Source organism: Macaca thibetana, chromosome 7 (assembly GCF_024542745.1).
Source record: "Macaca thibetana thibetana isolate TM-01 chromosome 7, ASM2454274v1, whole genome shotgun sequence".
NCBI lineage: Eukaryota > Metazoa > Chordata > Mammalia > Primates > Cercopithecidae > Macaca > Macaca thibetana.
In genome coordinates this window covers 129,825,323-129,833,450 of record NC_065584.1, presented here as the reverse complement: position 1 = coordinate 129,833,450, position 8,128 = coordinate 129,825,323, and the positions used below count along the sequence as shown (strand labels likewise).

At 50.2% G+C, this 8,128-nt stretch overlaps 1 non-coding gene across 1 annotated transcript; it reads left to right on the top strand.

Moving 5' to 3' along the window:
- The first annotated feature begins 3,769 nt into the window (after positions 1–3,769).
- LOC126960230 (U7 small nuclear RNA) lies at positions 3,770–3,832 on the top strand. The gene has a single exon (XR_007727800.1). It is a non-coding gene; the product is annotated as a U7 small nuclear RNA (small nuclear RNA).
- Positions 3,833–8,128: the final 4,296 nt, after the last annotated feature.

Genomic DNA, 8,128 nt, shown 5'->3' with positions numbered 1-8,128 from the left:
AATCAACATATGGACTCTGGATTTATTCCAGAGCTAAATTGGGAAGCAAGTTCTAATGTCACATAAGGATTCCCTTCCGATTCATTTATTCATCAAATAGTTATTGAATACTGCTACGTGCAGAGGATGGTGTAGACAGGGTGCGGGGAGCACGAGGCTGGGGTGGACTCAGGCTCAACTTTCAAGGAGTTTGCATTTTGAAAGTACAGACAAGGCAGAAAAGAATTTGAGTTATAAGAAATGGCTAGCATTTACTGACCACCACTGTTATAAGCAGATGATTGCATTTAATTGTACACTAACCCTATAAAATAGGTACTTTTATTATTAGCCTCATTTTACAGATAAGAAAATTGAGGCTTGCAGAAGTGGAGAGACGTGGCCATGGCACAACTAGGAAGTCATGGAGGCAGGATTTGCACCCAGGCATGGCCCGGACCCCACCAGAATTAATGATGGTGGGGAAGCAATTAACTTTGCCTCAGGAAACTGGGAAGTCAAGGAAGGCTTCATCAAATGGGGGGCGGTTGAGATGTGCCCTGTAGAACAAGCAGGATTTCCATAGACAGGAAAGTAGCTTACCCCAAACTGTAGAAAGATCTGGTGTAAGAATTTCAGGGTTTAAATTAGTGGCCCTGAACCTTGTCGGCACACTGCAAACCCCTGGAGGACCTTTAAAAAGCATGGATGCCCACAGGTCCTGCCCTAGAGATTCTGATGTGATTGGTCCAAGAGGCTCTAAATGGGAGGCAGGAAGGGGCCTGGTGTAAAGTGTGTAAGGCGACACCTACCTGCAGCCCAGACGTTCCCTGGACGCTCCGGGTTCTGTTTGTGGAGCTTTCCTGTCCCCTTGGTAGGGGCCCCAGACAGCGTGGGCAGGGCTGGTGCTTCCTCCCTGGAATTCATTCCTTGTCTGACCATTTGTGACCTTCCTGTGGCCTGGAGTTGCCGCAGACTCCTTGCTGGGGAAATTCCATGGTTTCCTTGCAAGGGCGCCTGGGTTCTGTAGAAAGAAGGCACCCAGCTTGCAGTATGCAGGAGCCGAGACCTGCAGGTCAGAGCAAAGACAGCTGATCTGAGGACCCTGGGCAGGCAGTCTGTGTGCTACAGACCTGACATGGGACAGGAGGGGCTGGGACCCCCTCCTCCGCATCCCAGCAGGCAGGCTCCGTGGGCCAAGGGCGGCTGTAGGGAGAGGGCACCTGGCTTCACCGTCACACAGCTTGATACCCACAGAACAGTGACATCCCCCAGAGCCGGGGGAGCCAGGCCATGTGGCTGCAGCAGGCAGGGGCTGGATTTCCCCTACTCAGGCCCAGGCAGTGACTCAGGTATGAGTGTTGAAAGCAGACTGTGACCTCAGCTCCCTTGCCCACTGGGGAGTGTCACCGCGCCCCAGAGTCCCCTCAGGAGCACAGACAGCCTGGGGACCGGTGAGATGGAAGTTAGCAGTGTGGTGTCATGTGGGGCACACATGACTCTTGCCCTCACCAGCTGGGTGCCCAGAGCTTCCTGTTCCTCATAGAAGTGACATGAGCATCCAAGGAGGTGACGTTCATGAACGTCAGGAAGGCGCATAAACAACTACAACCCTGTCAGTGCCTGCTGCAATCCATGTATTTATATATTATTGTTTTTCACATATTAATCGGGTCTTATTTCCTTTAAATTTTTTTTTTTATTATAAATACCACTGCATTTCCTTTTGAAATACTCCTCAAACTAGCCAGGCGTGGTGGCTCATGTCTGTAATTCCAGCACTTTGGGAGGCCAAGGTGGAAGGATCACTTGAGGTCAGGAGTTAAAGACCAGCCCAGCCAACATAGTGAAACCCTGTCTCTACTAAAAATACAAAAATTAGCTGGGCGTGGTGGCGTGAGCTTGTAAACCCAGCTACTCGGGAGGCTGAGGCATGAGAATCACTTGAGCCTGGGAGGTGGAGGTTGCAGCGAGCTGAGATCCCACCACCGCACTCCATCCTGGGTGACAGAGCAAGACTCCGTCACACAAAACAAAACAAACAAAAAAAAAAGAAGAAGAAGAAAGAAAAGAAAAGAAACACTCCCCAAAGCGAACCCCTAGGGTACAGTATCTAAAGCTCTGGCTACATGTTGCCAGGTTGTCCTCCAAAAAAGTTGAACTAAGTTGCAGTGCTCCTAGCAATACATGGTTTGTACCTATTTCCCTATGGCTTTGTCAATGGTAGGTTTCATATTGTTAATTTATTTTTGATAACTGAATGGATGTGCAGTGTGGCCTCCAAATAGTTTGAACGGACATTCATTTAATTTCTATCATTGCATAGAGGATCCACCTGCCTACTACAGAAGTTGCTCCTGTGGGCCAGGCGCGGCAGGTGACATCTGTAATCCCAGCACTTTGGGAGGCAGAGATGGGCAGAGACTGTTTGAGGCCAGGAGTTCGAGACCAGCTTCGGCAACACAGTGAAACCTCATCTCTACTATAAATTTTTAAAAATTATCTGGGCATGGTGGCACCCACCTGTAGTCCCAGCTACCCAGGAGGCTGAGGCAGGAGCATTGCCTGAGCCCAGGAGTTTGAAACTGCAGTGAACTAGGATCTCACCACTGCACTCAAGCCTGGGAGACAGAGTGAGATCCTGTCTCAAAAAAATGGAGGGAAGGAAGGGAAGGAGGGGAAGGAAGGGAAGGAAGGGAAGGAAGGGAAGGATGGGAAGGAGGGGAAGGAAGAGGAGGAGGGGAAGGAAGGGGAGGAGGGGAAGTAAGGGAAGGATGGGAATGAAGAGAAGGAGGGGAAGGAAGGGAAGGATGGGAAGGAAGGGAAGGAAGGGAAGGATGGGAAGGAAGGGAAGGATGGGAAGGATGGGAAGGATGGGAAGGATGGGAAGGAAGAGAAGGAGGGGAAGGAAGGGAAGGATGGGAAGGAAGGGAAGGAAGGGAAGGAAGGGAAGGATGGGAAGGATGGGAAGGAAGGGAAGGAGGGGAAGGAGGGGAAGGAGGGGAAGGAAGGGAAGGATGGGAAGGAAGAGAAGGAGAGGAAGGAGGGGAAGGAGGGGAAGGATGGGAAGGAAGGGAAGGAGGGGAAGGAGGGGAAGGAAGGGAAGGATGGGAAGGAAGAGAGGAGGGGAAGGAGGGGAAGGAAGGGAAGGAGGATGGGAAGGAAGAGAAGGAGGGGAAGGAGGGGAAGGAAGGGAAGGATGGGAAGGAAGAGAAGGAGGGGAAGGAGGGGAAGGAAGGGAAGGATGGGAAGGAAGAGAAGGAGGGGAAGGAGGGGAAGGAAGGGAAGGAAGGGAAGGAAGAGAAGGAGGGGAAGGAAGGGAAGGATGGGAAGGAAGGGAAGGAGGGGAAGGGAAAGAGGGGGGAAGGAAGGGAAGGAAGGGAAGGAAGAGAAGGAGGGGAAGGAGGGGAAGGAAGGGAAGGATGGGAAGGAAGAGAAGGAGGGGAAGGAGGGGAAGGAAGGGAAGGAAGGGAAGGAAGGAAGGTAGGTCTCTCTGGAATGTGGTCCCTACTAGATGGTAGGTGGGTGGATCAATGTGCAAGCCTTCACCTCAGGGATGCCTCCCTGAAGCCCAGGCAGGCCTCTTGCCTATGCTTCCACAGTCCTGTGACCCTTTCCTTCAGTCACCTTCTCATAGCTGTCATTTTATGTGCATTTGGGAAACTGATTAGTCCATTTCTTCCCCACAAGACTGTAACCCCATGAGGACCTATTGTTTTGATCACCATTGGATCACGTATCACCTGGTGTGTGCCTGGCAGAGAGTAGGCACTCATTTAAATATTTGTTGAAGTGTTAACAGCTCTTTTAGAGTTTGTCTAGCGGGCTTTCTGGGTTTTGCTGGAAAGCCCCCCTCCCCCAAGAAAAGTAATTTAAAAAATGAAACAAAATAAATAAATACATACATAAATATTTGTTGAATAAATGAATGCTTAAAAATCTCATGAGTAAGTATGCCAGAGCTCAACTGTGGTATATATCTTTGCAAAAGGATTTGTCACTGGGTTTAATCAGAAACGTTTAAGGAACACGTACCACGTGCCGTGTTCTCTGAAGCATGGGGTAGAGGGGCAGTATACAAAAGTGAGAAGACAAGGTCTCTGCCCTTAAAAACACAGGCTGGTGGTGAGAGCCACGCATCTGCTGTGGCTGCTGTGGGGTCTTGCCCTGTTCTCCCTGTAAAGGAAGCTTCGGGGCAAGTGAAGCTGTTTACCCATGGTCATGGCAGGATGCAGCCATCTGGGACATCCTAGCCCCCAAGATCAGAATAAGTGTGGCCAGCCTAAGCCATAGTCTCCCACAGTCAGATGGCCAGTGATTTAGAACTAGAGAAGCAGGAAGTCTGGGCACTGGCAAGGATCTCGGGGATGCACTAACACTTAGCTTCATCCTGGACCCCCAGGCGCAAATCCCGGCTCTGCTGATTACAGGGCCCTGGCAGCCAGGCAAAGCACCCGCCTCTCAGCATTCACTGAAAAAGCCTCAAGGGCTGTGGGAGGATTCAAAGGTGCCTGGCACACGGTAAGCACTGACACACATTAGCTGGTGAGTGATTTCCCCAAGGTCCTGCAGATCGAGAGGAAAACTCCCATCTCCTGACCTCGCAGCCGTCAAAGCCATCCTCATAAAGCTTTTGGTGTAAGTATTCCCATCAAGAGGAAGATGTTTCGTTTTTTATGCAAAGCAGCTTCAACTGAAACTGACCTCACCATGGGCGTCTGAGTTTGTTTTTGGAGAGGAGGGAGGGAATGAGCCAACTCTCCAGGAACGGCGGGGACACACCCAGGTTACCCAATCCCTCAGGGCAGTGGAGCCAAGTGCCTCCCAGGTCCCTTTCTGGGCTGGAGGGCCCTGTGGGGATGCCTTCCTCAGTGCCAGCTCCTCCACAGCCCTGGGTCTGCAGGGGATAAACCCAGAGAGAACCTTCCCCAGGATCAGCACAGGGTGAGGTTATCACAGGCAGGCCTGGAGTGACCCTCGGGACCAGCAAGAAAAGTCACATAGGCCACACTGTCTCTCACCACCTAGGACAGGGCAACGACTGTTCCCACTCATGCTTTGCCTCTGAAGCTGCCCTCACTGCTTTTCAGGGCTCCTGGCTCATAATAGTAATCCCGCCAGCCCTGGACGCATGCTGTCCCGCCTCGGCTTCCTTCTGGTTTTCCGCACAGTTCCTTCTCCAGATTGCCTCCCTTTCTGTCTCTAGTCTCTCCATAAATTGGGGTGCCCGGTGCCCCTGTGATGGCCTCTCAGCCCTTTCTTTCCTCCAGTTGTATACCTCTGGCTGGAACTGTCTGCTACTTCACCTCTTGGGGGACAGTCTGACCCACCCAGTAAACCTTTTCAAGCCAGGGCCTGGTGGGGTGAGAAGGAGGCTGTACCCTGCAATTCCTCCGAGATCTAATCTCACCCCATCTGGTCCTGCTCTGTTTCCCACTGATCCAACTGTTCTTCCTTTAGGGATAGAGAGGGCTTCAACACATATGCCTCCTGACACCATGGTTTGTAACATAAACTCTGTGCTTGGTTTTCTAAGCTTTGGCCTCCAAAGAAAAACCCTTTCTCAACATACTGCATACAACATATGCATACTGTTTTTCAGACCATGCTGTCAACGATGGATTTTGAAGCCTCTACACTGAAACTTTTTTGTTCTAGGCCAGAGCTGCTCAGTCACCTGTGTATAATAACCTGAGGACGTTATATGCTAAAACACAGATTTCTGGGCCTCATCCCCAGAGACTGAGATGGAGATTCAGTAGATGTGGGCTGTGGTCCCAGAATTTGCTTCCCTCCCAGGTAATGCTGATGCTGCCGGTCCACCAATTCCACCTGCAGCAGGACTGTCCTCAAAACCTCAGCCCTTACCCCAAAGTAAGGAATGCTCCCAGCTTAAAGGGGAGAAGAGGAATGAAGGAAAAGATGCAGGCAAGAAATATCTCACTTAAAACATTTCCAAATACTGACCAATCCACAGGCTTACCCTTGCAAAGTAATGAGTTCTTTGCAAAGCAAGATTCTGAGAAGTAAGGAAATTTGCCCAGGTCACACAGCTTTTGACTGGCAGAGGCTGGATCCAGCTGCTAACCTGTCTGCTTTGTCCTGGCCCACTGAGTCATTGAATTCATGTGAGATTGATTGTCACTGGCAGAACCATCACTAGACTCTTCTGGCACGGCTGGTGAGAACTGTCATCTCTGCTACCCACACAGTGTTCACAAATGCACATGCAGCTATCTCTACACCTGATACATCCCACTGCTCCCCAGGTTAGGGTGCTGGGGTTAGTGTGTCTGAACAGTGGCCGGAGCAGCCTAGCTGGAAGAGGCATTCCCACTCTTGGGTCTTTCATGCCTGGCTTGATCCCTCTCTCCAGACAGCGTGACCAGGACTGATAGGTCCGGACTGTCCTAGAATATTGTTGACTGTGTGAGAATTCTCAAGCACCAAATATTATAAGGAGTAGAAAGCTAAACCAAGGGTTTAACACTTTCTCAAAGTGTGGTCCCAAACAGGTGTGGTGGCTCACGCCTGTAATCCCAGGACTTTGGGAGGCTGAGGCTGGAGCGTAGATTGAGACCCAGAGTTCAAGACCAGCCTGGGCAACATAGTGACACCCCCATCTCTAAAAACTATTTTAAAACAATTAGCTGGGTATGGTGGTGTGTGCCTGTAGTCCCAGCTACTCAGGAGGCTGAGGTGGGAGGATCACTCGAGCCCAGGAGTTCGAGGCTGCAGTGAGCTCTGATCAGGCCACTGTACTTCAGCCTGGCTGACAGAGCAAGGCCCTGTCTCAAAAAAAAAAAAAAAAAAATTAAATAATTTTTAAAAATAAATAAAAATGTGTGGTCCCCAGACCAGGAGCATCAGCTTCACCTGGGAACTTGTTCGAAATGCAAACACTTGGATTCCAGCCCCGACCACTGAAGCAACAACTTTGGAGTTAGGGCCCAGCAGTCCATATCTTAACATGCCTTCCAGGATTCTGACGCACAGCTAAGGTTTGAGGACTGCCGTTCTCTGGAGAGAGTTAGCCAGATCCCTAGTATGGCTGGGGAGGCTTTGATTTGGTGGCATGGAGGGTTCCCTGCTCTCTGGGTTAGCTCTGACAGTCACCCGTGGAGGAGGAGTTTGTGGAGCACATGGTGATAATCTAGCTGTGAGGTCAGCTGCACACTCCCGCCTCCCTCACTTGCAGCCTTGCCCTGGAGAGGATTTATTGCCAGGATAGTCTTGTTGCTGTGGTAACTCTTGCATTCAGGCCAGGCCCTTCCTCGGTGGGGGATAAATTTACATCACTTAGACACTAGGTAAACTCGATGTCCTTCTCCGTTCCCCAGAGCCCAGGAAGCCTATTTATTGTCACTGCAGTGGAAGGCCGAACCACCGCCCCGGCCCAACTGGCCTTGGTGTCTTTTCTTTTCTTTTCTCTTCTCTTTCTTTTCTCTTCTCTTTCTTTTCTCTTTTTTTTCTTTTCTTTTCTTTTCTTTTTTTCTTTTCTTTTCTTTTCTCTTCTCTTCTTCTCTCTCTCTCTCTCTCTCTCTCTCCTCTCCTCTTCTCTCTCTCTCTCTCCCCCCTTCCCTCCCTCCCTCCCTCCCTCCTTCCTTCCTTCCTTCCTTCCTTCCTTCCTTTGAGTTTTGCTCTTGTTGCCTAGGCTGGAGTGCAGTGGCACGATCTCAGCTCACTGCAGGCTCCGCCTCCCAGGTTCAAGCGATTCTCCTGCCTCAGCCTCTGAGTAGCTGGGATTACAGGTGCGCGCCACCACGCCTGGCTAATTTTTTGTATTTTTAATAGAGATGGGGTTTCATCATGTTGGCCAGGCTGATCTTGAACTCCTGACCTCAGGTGATCCACCCACCTCAGCCTCCCAAAGTGTTGGGATTACAGGTGTGAGCCACCATGCCCGGCTGGTATATTTCTTACAATGTTCACGAACTCCCAATTTTCTGTTTTAGGGAAAAAGTACATTGCATGTTATATATGGGGTCGGTGTGGAGGAAAAGTTAAATATTAAATTTGAATTCAATTAAACATGGACACAAACAATGATCACCAATTCCCAGAATAGGTTGTGTGAGTCTCTTGAGGTGTTCATCCAGCACTGTTCGGAGAAATCTCTATTTCAATCTACTCCTATACGCTAGTTATT